At 47.8% G+C, this 22,101-nt stretch overlaps 1 protein-coding gene and 1 pseudogene across 1 annotated transcript in view; both read left to right on the top strand.

The window, feature by feature from the left end:
- LOC141082449 (gastrula zinc finger protein XlCGF66.1-like) overlaps positions 1-22,101 on the top strand; it is a 533,652-nt gene that overhangs the window by 228,422 nt on the left and 283,129 nt on the right. The gene's annotated exons all lie outside the window — the stretch shown is intronic.
- Positions 1-22,101, top strand: part of LOC141082298 (uncharacterized) — a 77,232-nt pseudogene that overhangs the window by 20,693 nt on the left and 34,438 nt on the right.

Below are 22,101 nucleotides of genomic sequence, written 5' to 3'. Positions count from 1 at the left end.
CAATGCCGATGCATTTGACCCCCTTACCTATGAGTCTTCTCCTCCTACATACTCGACTACAAGTCAATACCCTGCGCTTCCAAAGGGGTCCCCAGATAGTTTTTCTACCCCAATAAGGACTTCTAGACATGGGGGACTGGAGGTTGCAGGGGGAAGTGAGGATGATTTTAATTTACAGATGACACCCAGCCCCTCCCAGAGTAGCCCCCAGGTAGCGAAGCTGAAGTTAACTAGGAAAATCACCAGCAGAGTGAGGATACTCAGGGTTATTCGAACAGAGCTATGAGATCTGTTACTTGGATCTGTAGTAAATGCAATAACCCGCAGGAGAAGGGAAAGAAGGAATGTGATTTTTGTAGAAGGGCTGAGAGACATACTACAGTCAGCAGCTTCCCTGTGATAACTCAAACTACGAGCAGACCACCGGAGGATGGGAAGAATGAGGCAAAAGTCGATACCACTACTTGGTATAAGCCATGGAGTAGCTCTGAGCAGCTAGCCATGGCAATTAGCTTCCCTGATCCCTATAAGAATCCATTAGGATTCCAGAGAGCAGTGGAAGGGGTCGCTGATAATTATGACGCAGCTTGGAATGATCTGGAAATATTGTGTCGAATATCTGTTGGAGTGCCTTTGCTTGAGAACATAAGGGCAGTCCCTGCAGATACTAACATAATTCAGGAAGTTCCAGAGGATAAGAAAACTATAGAATCAGGAAGACAGTTCATAGCAAGGTTACATGTAGTAGCCAAGAAGCTAACAGAAGAGTTGACTTCAGGGTTACCTGAAGTATTTCAGGAACCAGATGAACCTATTGACAAATTCCATGCCAGGTGTGCAGCAGTGTTCACAGACCATGACTATGACCTGAAAAATCCTAGGGAAGCTAGGTTTCTTAAAAACATGTTCCTAACTGGATTAAGAGATGAACTGAGAGCTGAAGTAATGAAAGTAAGACCTGAATGTGTATTTGCTACCTTGGAAAATTCTCTTCCCGTATTCCGGGGGATAGAAGCCCAAATTATTAATTGAAAAGCAAAAAAACAGCAGAAACCTGTGCCTGTCATGGTAAATATACCTCCTGATGCCTTTAATAATGCTGTCAGAACTGCGGTACAAGCATCAGGCATACATAACAGAGCTGTGGGAGGAGACAGAAGAAGGAGGGATGGGGTAATAGACCCCGAGGAGTGCAGACAGAAAGGGCTTTGCTATGAATGTGGCCAGAGAGGGCACATCAAAAGGAATTGTCCCAAGAGAAGAATAACCAAACCAGAGCACGGCACTTCCGAGCTACAACTGGCTGTGTTGAAGCCCAGGAAATAGGAGGGTGTAGGCAGAGGCCTACTGTCCTTGGAATGTGGTGACAGCAGGAGAGACTGCCATCCACACAGCAGGGGATCAGCTGACGTTACTGAACCCCACTGAGACACGGGAGCAAGTGTCTCTTTCTGTGTGGACGGCACTTCTGAGCTACAACTGGCTGTGTTGAAGCCCAGGAAATAGGAGGGTGTAGGCAGAGGCCTACTGTCTTTGGAATGTGGTGACAGCAGGAGAGACTGCCATCCACACAGCAGGGGATCAGCTGACGTTACTGAACCCCACTGAGACATGGGAGCAAGTGTCTCTTTCCGTGTGGACGGCACTTCTGAGCTACAACTGGCTGTGTTGAAGCCCAGGAAATAGGAGGGTGTAGGCAGAGGCCTACTGTCTTTGGAATGCGGAGACAGCAGGAGAGACTGCCATCCACACAGCAGGGGAACAGCTGGCGTTACTGAACCCCACTGAGACACGGCAGCAAGTGTCTCTTTCCGTGTGGACGGCACTTCTGAGCTACAACTGGCTGTGTTGAAGCCCAGGAAATAGGAGGGTGTAGGCAGAGGCCTACTGTCTTTGGAATGTGGTGACAGCAGGAGAGACTGCCATCCACACAGCAGGGGATCAGCTGACGTTACTGAACCCCACTGAGACACGGGAGCAAGTGTCTCTTTCCGTGTGGACGGCACTTCTGAGCTACAACTGGCTGTGTTGAAGCCCAGGAAATAGGAGGGTGTAGGCAGAGGCCTACTGTCTTTGGAATGCGGAGACAGCAGGAGAGACTGCCATCCACACAGCAGGGGAACAGCTGGCGTTACTGAACCCCACTGAGACACGGCAGCAAGTGTCTCTTTCCGTGTGGACGGCACTTCTGAGCTACAACTGGCTGTGTTGAAGCCCAGGAAATAGGAGGGTGTAGGCAGAGGCCTACTGTCTTTGGAATGTGGTGACAGCAGGAGAGACTGCCATCCACACAGCAGGGGATCAGCTGACGTTACTGAACCCCACTGAGACACGGGAGCAAGTGTCTCTTTCCATGTGGACGGCACTTCTGAGCTACAACTGGCTGTGTTGAAGCCCAGGAAATAGGAGGGTGTAGGCAGAGGCCTACTGTCTTTGGAATGTGGTGACAGCAGGAGAGACTGCCATCCACACAGCAGGGGATCAGCTGACGTTACTGAACCCCACTGAGACACGGGAGCAAGTGTCTCTTTCCGTGTGGACGGCACTTCTGAGCTACAACTGGCTGTGTTGAAGCCCAGGAAATAGGAGGGTGTAGGCAGAGGCCTACTGTCTTTGGAATGTGGTGACAGCAGGAGAGACTGCCATCCACACAGCAGGGGATCAGCTGACGTTACTGAACCCCACTGAGACACGGGAGCAAGTGTCTCTTTCCGTGTGGACGGCACTTCCGAGCTACAACTGGCTGTGTTGAAGCCCAGGAAATAGGAGGGTGTAGGCAGACGCCTACTGTCCTTGGAATGTGGTGACAGCAGGAGAGACTGCCATCCACACAGCAGGGGATCAGCTGACGTTACTGAACCTCACTGAGACACGGGAGCAAGTGTCTCTTTCCGTGTGGACGGCACTTCCGAGCTACAACTGGCTGTGTTGAAGCCCAGGAAATAGGAGGGTGTAGGCAGAGGCCTACTGTCCTTGGAATGTGGTGACAGCAGGAGAGACTGCCATCCACACAGCAGGGGATCAGCTGACGTTACTGAACCCCACTGAGACACGGGAGCAAGTGTCTCTTTCCGTGTGGACGGCACTTCTGAGCTACAACTGGCTGTGTTGAAGCCCAGGAAATAGGAGGGTGTAGGCAGAGGCCTATTGTCTTTGGAATGCGGAGACAGCAGGAGAGACTGCCATCCACACAGCAGGGGAACAGCTGGCGTTACTGAACCCCACTGAGACACGGGAGCAAGTGTCTCTTTCCGTGTGGACGGCACTTCCGAGCTACAACTGGCTGTGTTGAAGCCCAGGAAATAGGAGGGTGTAGGCAGAAGTCTACTGTCTTTGGAATGCGGAGACAGCAGGAGAGACTGCCATCCACACAGCAGGGGAACAGCTGACGTTACTGAACCCCACTGAGACACGGCAGCAAGTGTCTCTTTCCGTGTGGACGGCACTTCCGAGCTACAACTGGCTGTGTTGAAGCCCAGGGACAAGCACGGAGCAGGCTGAGGCTGCATTGAAGAAATTTTAAGATCGGTTGTAGACTTCTACTAATTTTAACCAAGCTCCACTTAGGCCTGTGGCTTCACTGATTTTCGTATTTCCCCTGTCCTCCAACCCCGCCAGTTACAGCTCCGAAGTGGCGTCTGCACAATCCACACTTCTTCCTGTGTTACAGGTGTTCAGTCCGGTCAGTTAATCCCCTGATGTGTGTCCGGCAATGTCGCCTGCTCTGTCCACATTCCCAGAGCAGGCGACATTGCCGGACACACATCAGGGGATTAACTGACCAGACTGAACACCTGTAACACAGGAACAAGTGTGGATTGTGCAGACGCCACTTTGGAGCTGTAACTGGCGGGGTTGGAGGACAGGGGAAATACGAAAATCAGTGAAGCCACAGGCCTAAGTGGAGCACGGCTAAAAATGAGTAGTAGTAGGACTGTGTAGGCAGCAGGAGACTTTGCCATCCACACAGCAGGGGATCAGCTAGCGTTACTGAACCCCACTGAGACACGGCAGCAAGTGTCTCTTTCCGTGTGGACGGCACTTCCGAGCTACAACTGGCTGTGTTGAAGCCCAGGAAATAGGAGGGTGTAGGCAGAGGCCTACTGTCTTTGGAATGCGGAGACAGCAGGAGAGACTGCCATCTCCACAGCAGGGGAACAGCTGGCAGTGCTGAACCCCACTAACACTTGAACGAATGTGTTTGTCTCTGTGGAGACGACACTTCTAAACACCAACTGACGCTGTTGGAGCCCAGGATTAGGCGAGGAGCAGGCTGGGACCTGTTGCTTTTGGCAGGTGAAGGCAGCAGGAGACTTGCCATCTCCACAGCAGGGGAACAGCTGGCAGTGCTGAACCCCACTAACACTTGAACGAATGTGTTTGGCTCTGTGGAGACGACACTTCTGAACACCAACTGACGCTGTTGGAGCCCAGGATCAGGCGTGGAGCAGGCTGGGGCCTACTGGATTTTGGCTGGTGTAGGCAGCAGGAGACTTGCCATCTCCACAGCAGGGGAACAGCTGGCAGTGCTGAACCCCACTAACACTTGAACGAATGTGTTTGGCTCTGTGGAGACGACACTTCTGAACACCAACTCACACTGTTGGAGCCCAGGATTACGCATGCCGCATGCAGAGGCCAATGGGCAGCGGTTTTTATGGAGGTTGTTGACTACTACTGATTCTAACCATGCTCCACTTAGGCCTCTGGCTCCACTGTCTCTACTATTTACCCTGGCCTCCAACCCCGCCAGCTACATCTCTGAAGTGGCGTCAGCACAATCTACACTTGTTCCTGTGTTACTGGTGCTCAGTCCCGTCAGTTGATCCCCTGATGTTTGTCCGGCAAGTTCGCCAGCTCTGTTCTCATTCCCACTACTGGTTATGGGAATGTGGACAGAGCAGGAGACCTTGCCGGACACACATCAGGGGATAAACTGATGGGACTGAGCCACAGGAACACAGGAACAAGTGTAGATTGTGCTGACGCCACTTCAGAGATGTAGATGGCGGGGTTGGAGGCCAGGGGAAATAGTAGAGACAGTGGAGCCAGAGACCTAAGTTGGGCACGGTTAAAAATCAGTAGTGGTTTGAATGTTGATGGAGCTGGTGACTTTGCCGTCCACACAGCAGGGGATCAGCTGGCGTTACTGAACCCCACTAACACAGGAGCTAGTGTGTTTCTCTGTGCAGACGACACATCTGAGTGACAACTGGCTGTGTTGAAGCACAGGGATTGTAGTTCAGGTGGTAGAAAAATGAACACACCAGCAGACCTGGATACAGTTGACAACCACTAATTTAGTCTGTAAGAGGAATGGCAAAGTCTTTGGAGATCCAGGCCTTGTTCATTTTCAGAAAAGTCAGCCGGTCAACATTATCGGAAGATAGTCGCGTGCGACGGTCTGTTAGTACACCACCTGCGGCACTAAAGACACGTTCCGATAATACACTGGCAGCAGGGCAAGCCAGCACCTCCAATGCATACTGGCTAAGCTCTGGCCATGTATCCAGCTTAGAGACCCAAAACTTGAAGGGGGAAGAGCCATCTGGGAGTACAGTGACAGGGCAAGACATGTAGTCTGACACCATCTGACGGAAGCGTTGCCTCCTGCTGACTCGAGGCATCGCTGATGGTGTAGACAATTGTGGTGGACACACAAAACTTTGCCACATTTGGGCCATAGTGGTCTTGCCTTGTGCTGCGGCGCTGCCTCTGCTCCCTCTTTGTGCTGAGTTTCCTCCACTGCCTCGACGCACAGAGCTGCTTTGTAAAGCAGTAGCAACAATGCTGTCGGGTGGAATGGAAAACATTATGGACTGCACCAGTGACTCTTCGTACTCCCGCAGTTTACGCTCCCGGTTCAACGTTGGTATGAGCCTTTGTACGCTGTCCCGGTAGCGAGGATCTAGGAGGGTGTACACCCAATAATCAGCCGAGACGAGAATGTGGGCGATGCGGCGGTCGTTTCTCAGGCACTGCAGCATGAAATCAACCATGTGCTGCAGACTCCCAACTGCCAAAGAACCGCTGTCCCCTGTTTGAGGCGTGACCTCGGCCTGCTCTGCATCACCCCACCCTCGCTGTACATACTGAGTAGAGGTTTGTGTACCTCCCTCCTCTGGAGAGATGTCTTCCTCCTCCATCGACTCCTTCTCATCCTCCTCACAAAGTGTCCCCTGCCTAGGCCTTTGTGAGGAAACACGTAGCGCAGACTGTCCAGAAGCAGATGGCATTTGGGACTCCTCATCCTCCACCTCTTCCGAAACCTCATCCCTTAGTGCTTGCAGTGTTTGTTGAAGCAGGCAGATAAGGGGGACAGTCATGCTGACTAGTGCATCATCTGCACTCGCCATCCGCGTGGATTCATCGAAGGCACGCAAAACGAGGCAGATGTCCTTCATAGAGGCCCACTCAATGGTGCTGAAGTGTGAACGGCGCACAGTGCGACTTGTTTGCGCCTGATGCAGCTGGTACTCCATGACTGCTGCCTGCTGCTCACACAACTTCTCCAACATATGTAACGTTGAATTCCACCGGGTGGGTAGGTCACATATGATGCGATGTTTCGGAAGGCCAAATCGTCGCTGCAGAGCAGCGAGGCGCGATCTTGCCGTGCTGGAACGCCGCAAGTGAGCGCACTCTATGCGGACCTTGTGCAACAGTGCATCAAGATCCGGATAGTCCCTCAGAAAGCTCTGCACGACCAAGTTAAGCACATGTGCCAGACATGGGATGTGTGTGAGGTTGCCTAGGCCAAGAGCTGCCACCAGATTTCGGCCATTGTCACACACTACCAAGCCCGGCTGGAGATTCGCTGGCCCAAACCACACATCGCTCTCCAGCTTGATAGCATTCCAGAGCTCCTGCGCTGTGTGGCTTCGATTCCCCAAAGAAATTAATTTGAGTACAGCCTGTTGACGTTTGGCCACGGCTGTGCTCATATCGGTCGTAACAGGCTCCTGCTCTGCTGTTTCTGAGGAACTTGAGTAGGAGGAGGAGTCTATGTGTACAGACTGGAGTCCTGCAATCCGTGGCGTTGGAAGAACACGTACAGCGCCACTCTCCAGATCTGTACCCGGCTCCACAACATTGACCCAGTGGGAAGTGAGGGAAAGGTATCGTCCCTGTCCATGGTTACTGGTCCACGCATCGGTGGTCAGGTGGACCTTGCTACTAACGGCGTTTAGTAGCGCATGTTTTATTTTGCCCTCAACATGTTTCTGCAGGGCAGGGACGGCTCGCCTGCTGAAAAAAAAGCGGCTGGGCACGTTGTATTGGGGGACTGCCAATGCCATTAAGTCCCGGAAGGTGTCAGTGTCCACCAGCCTGAATGACAGCATTTCAACTGCCAGAAGTTTGGCAATGCCAGCATTCAGAGACTGTGCTCGGGGATGGTTTGCCGAGTAAGGGCGCCTTTTATCCCATGCCTGTGCAACCGATGGCTGTGATGGATGGGAACGTGCTGCTATGGGTGGAATCTGACAGGGTCTCCGGACAACAGTGGCAGAGGTTCTTCCTTGGCGATCCTGTGAGGAAGCCGAACCAGCAGTGTGTGAGCTGGAGGAAGAGGCCCCAACACGAACTGAAGAGGTGGTAGGTGATGCTGTACGTTGGCCTACGTCTTCAGGGTGTCTCTGCAACTCCAACTCGTGCTTGGTGCGCACATGTTTCCACATATTTGTGGTATTGAGGTTGCTGACATTTCTCCCTCTTTTGACTATCTGATGACACAGCTTGCATTTGACAAAGCAAATGTCATCTGCAACTGTGTCAAAAAAGGACCACACACTGCAAGTCTTGGGAGCGCCCGTTTTGCCTTTGTAATGAGGAATGCTCCTAACGGGTGCCGAAGTGGAGGGTACAGGCAACCAAGTCTTCCCCCTCCCTCTGCCTCCTGTTTTGGCCGGTAGGGGAATCTCTTCCTCCGAGCTGCTCCCACCACCTTCCTGTTCCTCACGCCATGATGGGTCAAGGACCTCATCATCTTCCCTCCCCTCTTCAAACAGCTGCTTCTCCGGGGTTGTCTCGCCAGCACCGTACGCACCAGAAAGTGGCAACTGAGTCTCGTCATCATCTGATGCGTACTGAGGTGTGCTGACCATAGGCACTGGCCCACTCGCCTCTTCAGATTCAGAGGGCCAAAGAAGTTGCGCATCACTGCATACTCCCTCTTCTTCACATTCAGGAATGCTGCTTGGCTGGCCCCCTCTTTCCAAGCCAACAGATTCCGAGAACAGAAGTAGAGACTGTGATGGCTCCTGTCCATGTCTCTCTGACTGCCTGGGCACTTTGGCAGGTGGTGAAGAGACAGATGGTCGCTCTTTTGTGCTCTGGTCCTGAGAGGCTGTGGAAGTAATTGAAGTCGATGCGTTAGCTGCCATCCATCCGACAACGGCTTCAATTTGTTCCTCCCGCAGCAGTGGGGTACGTTGAGGTCCTACAAAGCTGCGCATAAAGGACTGTTGCCTGCTAAAACTGGGGGATGCTGATCCACTGGTGCCCGCAGCAGGCCCAGAATCCCCACGTCCTCTACCTGCAGAATCCCCACGTCCTCTCCCTGCAGAATCCCCACGTCCTCTCCCTGCTGAAACTCCACGCCCACGCCCACGCGCCTTACTCCCTGCCTTCTTCATTTTGCCAGACTGCTTAAGATAGGCAGAAAAGTACAACGGGGGGGCCTTAGTGTGCTTATTCCTGAACAGCTGGTTACAGGTACAAGAAACACTAATTTTATGAAGTGTGTGTGGACTACACTTTAATAGGAGCTGATGTGGCCTACACAAGTTCCAAATGTAGTGTTTGGTGAACTTTTTTTGTGGTTTCTTTGTTGGAAACAAACTCAAAGTATGTGAACAAAGAATTGAAACTGACAGTATCACCAACTTTTTGGAGCTATTACAATGCAGGCAGGTAACCTACAATGCAAAAGATGAGGCTCCAAAAAAATTGGGTAATACTAATCTGGCTGCGCCGGCAGGGCACAAGCCAGAAAAAAAGGCTCCTCTATCTACTCCTATATAGTGTTTGCAACCAACCAATGTTGATGGATACGGATGGATGCACACTAATAGGAGAAGAAAAAATGAGCTGCACTCAAAGACAAATATGTGTGAGGCAGTGACGCACGTTGAGCGTCCTACAACCAGACGTAGCTGCAGGACACTCTACTCAGCGTGAGCTGCACTCACACACAGTCAGAGACCTCTTAGACAGCCGTCAACAGTGCAGCTAAGTGGGCACTGGCACTGACAGGCTGCAGAAAGGCTCCGCTGTGTACTCCTATATAGTGTTTGCAACCACCGTAGATGGAGACGGATGGATGCACACTAATAGAAGAAAAAATGAGCTGCACTCAAATAAAAATATGTGTGAGGCACTGACGCACGCTGAGCGTCCTACAGCCAGACGTAGCTGCAGGACACACTACTCAGCGTGAGCGGCACTCACACACAGTCAGAGACCTCTCAGACAGCCGTGAACAGTGCAGCAAAGTGGACACTAGCACTGAAAGGCTGCAGAAAGGCTCCGCTGTCTACTACTAGTGTTTGCAACCAACGTATATGGATACGGATGGAAGCACACTAGATTGAAATTATGTAAGAAATGCAGCTCAAAAAATAAAAGATGTATGAGGCAGCAGTGATCACACTGGGTGGCCTACAGCCTGACGTGGCTGCAGGACCCACTCCACAGCGTGAGCTGCACTCACACAGCCCTTGCAGACAGCTGTGAACACTGCTGCTAGGGCAAAGAAGGCTACAGTGGTGGTTTATGTAGCCTGGGTAAAGCACTAGATGTTTGGTAGAATCGCTATTTCTAACTGTCCCTCACAGTCTTCTACAGCAGCCTGTCCCTAACTGAATTCACAGCAGAGTGAACCAGAAATGGCGGCTGCGGTGACTTTTATAGTGCATCATGACATCATTTCGGCAGCCAATCACAGCCATGCCAATAGTTAACATGCCTACATGCCTAACAGGATGTGCCCACACTTCGGAGGATTCCCATTGGCTTAATCAAAGCAAGCAGGCTCATAGCATGATGGGAACTTCCGATTCCGATTCTGGTATCCGATATGACAAAAGTATCGGAAGTCAGTATCGGAATTCCGATACCGCTAATATCGGCCGATACCCGATACTTGCGGTATCGGAATGCTCAACACTAGAAATGAATATTCACTGCATTCCACGCCCATGGGCTTGGAGGGCAATGAATATTCATTTATCTTTAATAATAGTATCTTGATATGATTAGCCCCCAACCCCAGTCCTGGTATGCATGGCCCCATCCTTATAATTGGCCCACACCCCCATCCCCATCCAAATCTTTGTATGCATGGCCCCATCAGAAAACATTTAAAAACAAATCATTACACTTACTTACCCCGCGCTCCCTCACAGCGTCCTGCTCCGGTGCCAGAAACCGCTATATGCTTGTAAGTAGCACATGGCAGGGATGTGACGCGCTGCTCACAAGCAGAGAACAGCTGCCAGGACTGTGCACACAAAGGGCAGTGAGTATTCATTGCTCTTCAGTAGCACGCAGTGTCAGCCACTGGCTTCCTGCTGCTACCGGCGGTCACGTGTGCCGCTACTTAAGAGACTTGAATTTTCATGAATACTCACTATTCTCAGCGCTGCTTACAAGCATAATGCAGTTGCTGGCACTGGAGCAGGATGCTGCAAGGGAGCGCCGGGTAGGAAAGTATAATGTTTTTTTTTTAATGTTTTTTGATGGGGCCACACATATCAGGATAGGCATGGGGGTGGGGGCCACTTATAAGGATGGGGTCCTGCGTACCAGGACGAGATGGGGCCCTGCATACCAGGATGAGATGGGGCCCTGCATACCGGGACAAGATGGGGCCATGCATACAAGGACGAGATGGGGCCATGCATACAAGGACGAGATGGGGCCCTGCATACCAGGACGAGATGGGGCCCTGCATACCAGGACGAGATGGGGCCCTGCATACCAGGACGAGATGGGGCCCTGCATACCAGGATGAGATGGGGCCATGCATACCAAGACGAGATGGGGCCCTGCATACCAGGACGAGATGGGGCCCTGCATACCAGGACGAGATGGGGCCCTGCATACCGGGACGAGATGGGACCATGCATACAAGTACGAGATGGGTCCCTGCATACCAGGACGAGATGGGGCCCTGCATACCAGGACGAGATGGGGCCATGCATACCAGGATAAGGATGAGTTGCAATGCATACTAGGATGAGATATGGGACCATGCATACTAGGACAAGATGGAGGCCCTGCATACCAAGATAAGGATGGGGCCATGCACACCAGAATAAGGATGGGGCCATTCATACCAGGATAGGGATGGGGCCCTGCATACAAGGATAGGGATGGGGCCATGCATACCAGGACAAGATTGTGTCCCTTCATTCCAGGTGTCACGGGGCAGTAAGGGGAAAACAGGGGATATGGAACCACGGCCCCTGAACTGCCTCTAAGACTAAGGGGGTGCTCTGACTTTCCTTAACTTGGGGGTACGCTTAATGGTAGTGAGGCCCAAGTCTCCGACCTGTCCCTCTCCTGCAATGCTCTAGGACAGCAGAGTTAGCCACTTGAAAACAGCAGACAACTGAAGATCCACAGGACTCTGTCAGCTCCTGAACTCCAGCTTGGTTGGTCTCCAAGGAGAAACAATATCACCAACAGTTGGTGCACCTGGTGAGCTTATGTAGGATGGTGGGAGTGGTTTCCGCCTGCATAGGTAATTAATCACAATGCAGTAACACCAGCGGCCACCAGGGGGAAAAACTCACCAGAAGACCAACTAAACATGCAGTAACACCAGCTGCAAAAACTAATATTAACCCCCGATGACCTGAAAAATGGATCGTGACACCAGGATAAGGATGGAACCATGCATACCAGGATGGGAATGAGGGGGCCATGCATATCAGGAGAGGGATGAGGGGGCCATGCATACCAGGGTAGGGATGAGGGGGCCATGTGTATCAGAATGGGGATGAGGGGGCCATATATACCAGGATAGGGATGAGAGGGCCATATACACCAGGATAGGAGATATTAAGTACAGAATTGACCACATGTTTTGCTTCATTTTTTTCCCCTAATTTCCTCTAAAACCTAGGTGCGTCTTATAGTCCACAAATACGGTAATTTCAAGGAGGATTGTGATAATCTACAGGACAAACATTCCACCTGTGCCCTGATAGATCTCTAAGCTGTGCGTGGCTGATGGCTGTAATATACAGTTATTCCCACCTGCAGGAGATGTGTTGGCTCCAGCCCTGGTTTCATAGATTTACTAAATGTCATGAATTCCATTATGTTTTCCATCCTAAGGAATTCAGATTACTGCACAATCTCTCCTGAAATGGGGGCACTAATACTTTCTCTACTCTTCCGGTCAGGACTCATAGTGGCTCCAATGGTCCACCATAAATGAGGGCAGCTCCAGTTTAGTGTTCTTCCCTCGTACATACGTTGTTGTTGGGGATGTAACATTTTTTTTATTCTGTCTTTTTCGACCTGTTCCTTCTGTATGATAGTTTGATTGTGGTGGGATCGGCCTTCCTGCCTAATGTGAGTCTGTAACTCCCTGATAGTCTTCAAAAAAATCTCTCCATTGCCTCTTCCAAATATCTGAGATCTAAATTTAAAGTGCCCCTGTCAGCAGGATTGTGCACAGTAACCTACAGACACTGTCAGGTCAGCGCCGTTATACTGATTACAATGATACCTGGTGATGAAATCCGTCTTGTGGTTGTTGTGTAATCTGTATTTGTAGTTTTCAGTTAATGAGATTCTCGTGCTCTGGGGTGGGGCTGTGGGCGGGGCTGTGGGCGGGGCTTTATGTGGTGCTCTGATTACATATTCATCAGTATTGGCTTATGACAGGTCGCTGACCTCTCACTGATCTGCCCCCCATTTTTACATAATGCATATAATAGTGTTGATATTATTGTTGACAACGCCTATAATATTGTGGCTATTGTGACGCCTAGAAAAAATTTTTTACAAGGGACACCAGCGGCGCCTGTCCAGTAGCATCTATCTCTTATAGTTTTTACTGCGCAGGAGCCATCGCCGGTGACATTTTTCTGGATGTAATTTTTTATGTAAAATAGGGGGCAGGTCACTGAAGGATCAGTGTCATAAGCCAATACAGATGAATATGTACGCATAGCACCACATAAGGCCCCGCCCACAGCCCAACCCACATCCACTCCCACAATCCCACCCCGAAGCATGAGAATCTCATTTACTGAAAACTACAAATAAAGATTAAACATTAACCAGCCCAAGCAAGGCACATCTATTAGATGCGCCAATTCCGACACTTTGCCCGACTTTTCCCACTGGCCCTGTAGTGGTGACAAGTGGGGTTCATATTTGTGGGGTTGATGTCACCTTTGTATTGTCAGGTGACATCAAGCCCAGGACTTAGTAATGGAGAGGTGTCTATACATCTAATATTTAAAGCTGAATGTGTGTGTGTGTGTGTATGTATGTGTGTATGTCCGGGATTGGCATCTGCACCGTCGCAGCTACAGCCACAAAATTTTGCACAGTCACACGTCTGGATCCCAAGAGCGTCATAGGCTATGTTGTGAGGTGAAATTTTAACCCTGCGTGTTCCAATTCACCAAACAATTTTGCCTATTATTCTTATCATTTCTATGGTGTTATCGTCCTTCTGTAAAGCTGGAAAAAACACAATTTATTACCGTGCCAACACAGACCTCCCTCTGACACAGACTGCAGTGGGAGCCCAGTATCACACAGGATAGGATTAGATACACGGCTCAGCAGTCAGTATCACACAGGATAGGATTAGATACACGGCTCAGAAGTCAGTATCACACAGGATAGGATTAGATACACAGCTCAGCAGTCAGTATCACACAGGATAGGATTAGACACATGGCTCAGTATTCAGTATCACAGAGGATAGGATTAGATACACAGCTCAGCAGTCAGTATCACAGAGGATAGGAGTAGATACACAGCTCAGCAGTCAGTATCACACAGGATAGGAATAGATACATGGCTCAGCAGACAGTATCACACAGGATAGGATTAGATACACAGCTCAGCAGTCAGTATCACACAGGAGAGGATTAGACACATGGCTCAGCAGTCAGTATCACAGGATAGGATTAGATACACAGCTCAGCAGACAGTATCACACAGGATAGGATTAGATACACAGCTCATCACACAGTATCACACAGAATAGTATTAGATACACGGCTCAGCAGACAGTATCACACAGAATATGATTAGATACATGGCTCAGCAGTCAGTATCACACAGGACGGGATGAGATACATGGCTCAGCAGTCAGTATCACACAGGATAGGATTAAGTACACGGCTGAGCAGTCAGTAACACACAGGATAGGGTTAGATACACGGCTCAGCAGACGGTATCACACAGGATAGGATTAGATACACGGCTCAGCAGTCAGTATCACACAGGATAGGATTAGATACACGGCTCAGCAGTCAGTATCACACAGCATAGGATTAGATACACTGCTCAGCAGTCAGTATCACACAGCATAGGATTAGATACACAGCTCAGCAGTCAGTATCACACAGGAGAGGATTAGATATGCAGCTCAGCACACAGTATCACACAGAATAGGGTTAGATACACGGCTCAGCAGTCAGTATCACACAGGATAGGATTAGATACACAGCTGAGCAGAAAGTATCACACAGTAGAGGATTAGGTACACAGCTCAGCAGACATTATCACACAGGAGACGATTAGTTACACAGCTCAGCAGTCAGTATCACACAGGATAGGATTAGATACACAGCTCAGCAGTCAGTATCACACAGGATAGGATTAGATACACGGCTCAGCAGACATTATCACACAGGATAGGATTAGATACACGGCTCAGCAGTCAGTATCACACAGGACAGGATTAGATACACGGCTCAGCAGACAGTATCACACAGGATAGGATTAGATACACAGCTCAGCAGACATTATCACACAGGAGAGGATTAGATACGCATCTCAGCAGTCAGTATCACACAGGATAGGATTAGATACACGGCTCAGCAGACATTATCACACAGGATAGGATTAGATACACGGCTCAGCAGTCAGTATCACACAGGATAGGATTAGATACACGGCTCAGCAGTCAGTATCACACAGGATAGGATTAGATACACGGCTCAGCAGACAGTATCACACAGGATAGGATTAGATACACAGATACACATGTTGTTTATCAAAAGGCTCTTGAATGAGTTGAAATTAAAATACTATCAATACTTGGGTAATCGTTTAGGCTGTGTGCCCACGATGTGATTTATAAGCGTTTTTGCCGCGAAAACGCTGCGAAAACATTTAAAAATCGTGTACAGAACGCCCCCCATGCATTCCTATGGCATTCCGCACATGCTGTGCTTTTTTCCGCGGCGGAATCGCATCGCGGACAAAATCGCAGCATGCTCATTCTTTTGTGCGGAATCGCAAAGAATTGCCGCGATTCCGCACCCATAGGAATGCATGAGAATCGCTGACTTCCCGCATGTGGCTATGCCCACCATGCGGGAAGTTAAGCATCTCATGTGCGGTTGGTACCCACGGTGTGGAGGAGACTGTCCTCCAGGCCCTGGGTACCATACCCCTGTAAAAAAAAGAATAAAAAATAAAAAATCGGGGTATATTTACCTTCCGATGTCCCGCGCTGCATTCCCGGCCTCAGCGTTCCCAGTAATGCCTTGCAGCAAGGTCCTGTGATGACGTAGTCTCGCGAGATCGCTATAGTAACGAGAGACCAACGTCATCACAGGTCTCGCAAGGCATTACTGGGAACGCTGAGGCCCGGGATGGCAGCGCGGGACGTCGGAAGGTAAATATACCCCGATTTTTTATTTTTTTATCATTTTTAACATTCTGTCTTTTACTATTGATGCTGCATAGGCGGCCTCAATAGTAAAAAGCTGCTCACACTTGTCAAACACTATGTGTGACCAACCTGTCAATCACTTTCCAAGCGATGCTTCAAATCGCTTGGAAAGTGCTTGAGAAAATCGCACGCGAAAATCGCAGCAGAATCGCGGTAAAATCGCGGTGAAATCGCGCTGAAAAAAAACGTGCGATTTCTGGGAAGGAGTCCGATTTTCACTGTGCGTTTTAAAACGCTACGTGTGCACATAGCCTTAGTTAATTTGTGTTGCAAATCTGTAGTGTTGAATATGATGTGAAATGTTTTTATGTGCAATATAATCATTATAATTTGTGATAACTAACCACAGTTGGTTACTATGCCCGGGCAGCGCCGAGCCCTTCAGCTAGTGGTAAATAAAGACACAGCCAGAATAAAGTCTGTTATTAGAAATAAAACAAAACAGTTTTCCTTTTTTATTTAAAAATAACAAACACAGTTATACTCACCTAACGCCTATTTCCACCGAAGACCTCGTTCTCCTGTAATAAAAATAAAAATCAACACTATACCATACCTGTCTGTCGCTCTGTCACACGCCGTAATCCATGTCTGGGGGATAATTAGTTTTCAACCTGGACGGTGCCAAGATGCAACCATGCAGGCAGAGAACCACTGGTGAATGAGCTGCTGCAAGCACAGCATCATTGACCAGCGCTGACTAGGGATGGGCGAATCTACTCGTTAGGACTCGTTACTCTGCGAGTTTCCAAGCGATTACTCGCACAGTAACGAGTCCAATGCAAATGCTAGCGTTTTCCAAGCGATCTCTAGCATCGCTTGGAGAACTGATTGACAGATTGTTCACACTCGTCAAACATAGTGTTTGACAAGTGTGACCAACTTTTTACTACTGAGGCCGCCTATGCAGCATCAGTAATAAAAGATAAAATGTAAAAAAAATAAAAAATATTGTTATTCTTACCCTCCGACGTCCCGCGCAGCCTTCCCGCCTCTCCACGCATCCGTTCCCAGTAGTCCTTTGCGAAAATGCCAGCGATGGCGTCCGTTCTCGCGGGATCGCGATGTCTCGCGGTGATTTGCGATGACATCGCGCGAATGACCGTGAGACTTCGCAATCCCGCGAGAACGAACGCCATCGCGGGCATTTTCGCAAAGGACTACTGGGAACGGATGCGTGGAGAGGCGGGAAGGCTACGCGGGATGTCGGAGGGTGAGAATAACAATATTTTTTATTTTTAAATTCTATTTTTTACAGGGATATGGTGCCCAAAGCCCGGAGGACAGTCTCCTCTCCTCCGGACCGTGGGTACCATCCGCAATTGTTCTGCTTACTTCCCGCATGGTGTGCACAGCCACATGCGGGAAGTAAGCGGAACAAAAAAGATGGCAGCACAGGAATCGCTGCAATACTCGCATCCCCATTCATTAACATTGGACTCGCTAGACTCGCATCGAGTAGCGAGTTTCCGAGTCAGACTCGTTAGAGTCTAGCGATTCCAAGTATTTCAGGATTCGCCCATCCCTAGCGGTGACATCATCGAGGTTTCCAGCCAGGCTGAACTGCAGTGACCTCAGGACCGAAGGAAAAAGGCAGTGATGAGGTCACCACAGTTCAAGCTAAGTGACTTCACAGCAGATCACCGTGAGAATTCTCTGTGTTATTTTTAAATAAAAAATGAAAACTGCGTTTTGTTTTATTTCTAATAAAAGACTTTATTCTGGCTGTGTCTTTATTTACCATATAACTATAGGATTAGTAATGGAGAGGTGTCTTCTAGACACCTCTCCATTACTAAGCCGTGGGCTTGATATCACCTGACAATACAAGGGTAACATCAACCCCATAAATATGAACCCCACTTGCCACCACTACAGGGCAAGTGGGAAGAGTCAGGCAAAATGCCAGAATTGGCGCATCTCATAGATGTGCCTTTTCTGGGCAGCTGCAAGCTGCTTTTTTATCCTGGGAGGGTCAATATCCATGGCCCCTTACAAGCCTGAGAATACCAGCCCCCAGTTGTCAGCTTTAGCAATGCTAGTTGTCAAAAATGGGGGGGACCCCATGCTGTTTTTTTAAATTATTATTTAAATAATTAAAAAAACAGTGTTGGGACCCCTCTATTCTTGATAACCAGCCTTGCTGAAGCTGACAGTTGAGGGTTACAGCCCCCAGTTGTGAGTTTTGTCAGACTGGTTATAGAAAATACAGGGGAACCCACACTGTTTTTTTCATTCATTTATTTAGTTATAGTGCAGGCAGTGGGTGAGGAATACTCCCTTCATCCGCTCCTGCTGTCACTGGTCTTAGCAGCAGCAGGTGTAGGTTGATGGGAGTAATAGTCCCAAAAGCCCCCACCTGCTGTCATCATTCTGACTTTAATATAACTCTCATCATTCTCCCTGCCGGCAGAGCAGAGGAGAATGATGAGAGCGTCTTCAGCACCCGCCACCGGGGAACAGCGCTTACTGTACCGCTTCTTCCATGTGGCCATCCATGTGGTACTGATGCTGCACACGGATGTCACAAGTGTTACACACATGTGCCACAATTGTTACACACATGGACATCTCCGGTACCAGAAATATCAGGACGAGTGAAACCGGCCTTATACACAGTTCTCTTTAATTGCCTAATATTTCTTTTTGAAACTCATCTGACAGAAATATTGGAGCTTAGGATAGTATAGATTGTGAAGTCTCCGAGACCCATACTCTAATTACCCCAGAGAGGTTTCACCACTAGTTTCTCATTTATTACTGATGAAGACTGATGAGTTTGATCATTTCAGTAGTTCCTAATCAGGCGCCATTATTAATATCTGACGTGTGTCACTTTATGTGGTGGTAAGTTTGGAATTCTTCACAAAGAATAATAGGAAACAAATGGATCTTACAAATTATTTTCCAGCTTCGCACTATACCCTACATACGGTTGTACACTACTGTCTGGGCACATGGCAGTGTTCAGAAGGGAAGGAGCGCCATTTAGCTATATGAATGCAGCTCTAGCTGGAATAGTTTGCAGACACAATGTATTGGGAGCACTGTTCATGGTCACCTGGCAGCTCAAAAGATGTCCACCATGAACATGCTTGGCACTTTCTTCTCTGCTTTCCATATCCCAAGGATTGCCTTGCTCATCGCCCTTTAACACCATTACGTGGATCTGGACTTACACTGGGACCCCTAGGCTTGGACCATGGTGTTACCTGCTATTCTGTGGTGTTAGATGCCAAGAAGAATAGACAGGTAGCCGGGTCAGAACCAGAAGGACAGAATACAGAATCAGAAGACACAAGAGTAGTCAGTAAACGGGCCACGGTCACAACAGGGGATAAATACACAAGCCGCAAGCTGAGCACAGAGGACTGAACCAGAGGAGAACAGCGCTGTGTCTGGCAGATTCCGGCCATGTGCTTTGCGCTTTAGTAGGGTGCGGTACTTTCCAATTGGCTGAAGTAGGGAGCAGATTACTCCAGCTGGACAGCAGGAACAGATCCCAGATGAGATTGGACACACCATATGCAGAAGCCCTAATATAACTAAATGACAGAAAACCAGAATAGTAGAAATCCCCATAAAGTGATTCCATGTTATAAATTAATTCACTGAGGGTTATAATCTATAGGAGGAGTGAATATTTTGACTGCACAGCCACTTTCTGGAAATTAACACACAGTGGATGTTGGAGAGTGAAAATTACACATTTGCCATTTTATTACCCAGCACATAGTGCCCAGATTGTGCTCCAGGAGACACCACAAATTAAGTGGGTTCTTCTCACTATAGTATTGCTAAATACAGGGATCCTAAATGCTGTTTGCGCACACTGCAAGACTCCGAAGTGAGAGCGGATTTTGCTGGATTGGTTTATAGAAACCTTGTTGCTTTTCAACAGCCTTTGAGCCACTAATAGTGTGGGAACCTCTGTTTTTCCATTGACAGATGATGGACCTGAGTGGGGACTTGTTTTTGTGAGATGAGAATTGGTATTATTTTCACCTACATAACATTGATTGGTTTCTTTTTATTTGATATTTGGGAGGCAGAATGAACAAACAGTTGAACACCACACACTACTGGCTCATCCAACAAGGTTTTCTATTAGACTGTGAACTGTCATTGTCTTGGTAAATAATGAAAGTTTTTTACATAGCTTGCCGTTTTTATGGACAGTTTAAGTAGAAATGTTCAAAAATATAAAACTCAAGGATATTTTATTAAAAAATAATTGTTTTTTATCTTAGCAGATGACTGTACCAGAAGATCAGAGGGACAGCTGACATCTTCAGTTTTTAAATTTGATGATCTTGAAATCCTACAAGATATAACTGAAGTGATTGCTGTTAGTCCAGATATATCATCATCCATTCACAGCAAAGATCTGTTATCTGGTCTTATGAAACAGGTCCCGCCTTCTGATTCATTACTGACTACTAAGGGAAATCAAAGTCACAAAGGAGGCAATAAAAAACAAACTGCTCCTAAAGCAAAGAAGCCATTTTCATGTTCAGAATGTGGGAAATGCTTTAACAAGAAATCTAATTTTGTTATACACCAGAGAACTCACACAGGGGAGAAGCCTTTTTCCTGTTCAGAATGTGGGAAATATTTTGCACATAAATCAAATTTTGTTACCCACCACAGAACTCACACAGGGGAGAAGCCTTTTTCTTGTTCAGAATGTGGGAAATATTTTGCACAGAAATCAAATTTTGTTACCCACCAGAGAACTCACACAGGGGAGAAGCCTTTTTCCTGTTCAGAATGTGGGAAATGTTTTGCACATAAATCAGATTTTGCTACCCACCAGAGAACTCACACAGGGGAGAAATCTTTTTCATGTTCGGAATGTGGGAAATGTTTTAACACTAAATCATATTGCGTTAAGCACCAGAGAACTCACACAGGGGAGAAGCCTTTTTTCTGTTCAGAATGTGGGAAATGTTTTAACAATAAATCAGATTGTGTAAAGCACCAGAGAACTCACACAGGGGAGAAGCCTTTTTCCTGTTCAGAATGTGGAAAATGTTTTACCAATAAATCAAATTGTGTTAAGCACCAGAGAACCCACACAGGGGAGAAACCTTTTTCCTGTTAATGTGGGAAATATTTAACCAGAAAGCGCTTCTTAATCGCCATCAGAGCAGTCACACAGAGGAGAAGCCATTTTCATTTTCTTAATGTGGGAAATATTTTACTTTTAAATCAACTGTTAATAAACATCAGAGACGTCACATAGGGGAGAAGACTTTTTTCTGTTCATAATGTTTGACTAGATTTAACCACAATTAAATCTTCTTAAATGGGTTGTCTCTTGTCATTCCTCATGATTGCTGACAAAAGGATAAAACTATATACAAAGAATGGTTGCACTCTATCATGCTAAGGCATGTCAATGTGGAATATATGTAATTAGATTTGCAATACAGCTTTAGAATTATAGAAAAAATATATGAGACTCTTAGCATAAAATTTGGCCAAATATCTGCCCACCAGCCATCGTCAAGGCAGCCTCAAATCTGATGGGTACCTACACTGTGTGAATACCTCTCTAAGGCCGGGGTCACACTAGCGATTAAAACGGTCGAATGCAATGCGATAAAAAATCGCATTGCATTCGAACCCATGTTATTCTATGGGGTAGCTCCCATCATGCGATTTTTTATCGCATCCGATCCTCTGACCGAGACAATCGCAGCATGCTGCGATTGTCACCGATTTTCGGATCGGATTCGACAATGCATGTCTATGGGGGCGAGAAAAAATGGGAGTAAAAACGGAACCGATGTGTGAGTTGCGATAAAAATCGCACCAAAAGCCGGCAATTTTTTTTCCCTAAAGACAGTAAAATCACAGTGTTCAGTTAAATAAAGCAACGAATTAATAGATATAGACACATTAAATAAATATATATATATTTTATACATGTTATAGAGACACATTAGTATCTATATTTCTAGTTCATACAGTTCTTAATTGCAGAATAGCCGCTGACACATTAGCCGGCTTTTGTATAATTCTGCTCCTGCTCGACATGAAATGACACATGGTTTACATATAGTTAACCATTTCATTTCATGTTTTTTATTTTATGTCTCTCACTATTAATTATATGAGGGCTTGTGGGTTAAATTTTGGGCTTGTAGGGGTTCATT

This window comes from Dendrobates tinctorius, unplaced genomic scaffold (assembly GCF_039654945.1).
Source record: "Dendrobates tinctorius isolate UK_male_01 unplaced genomic scaffold, ASM3965494v1 ptg000017l, whole genome shotgun sequence".
Taxonomy (NCBI): Eukaryota; Metazoa; Chordata; class Amphibia; order Anura; family Dendrobatidae; genus Dendrobates; species Dendrobates tinctorius.
This window is presented reverse-complemented; position numbering and strand designations above follow the sequence as displayed.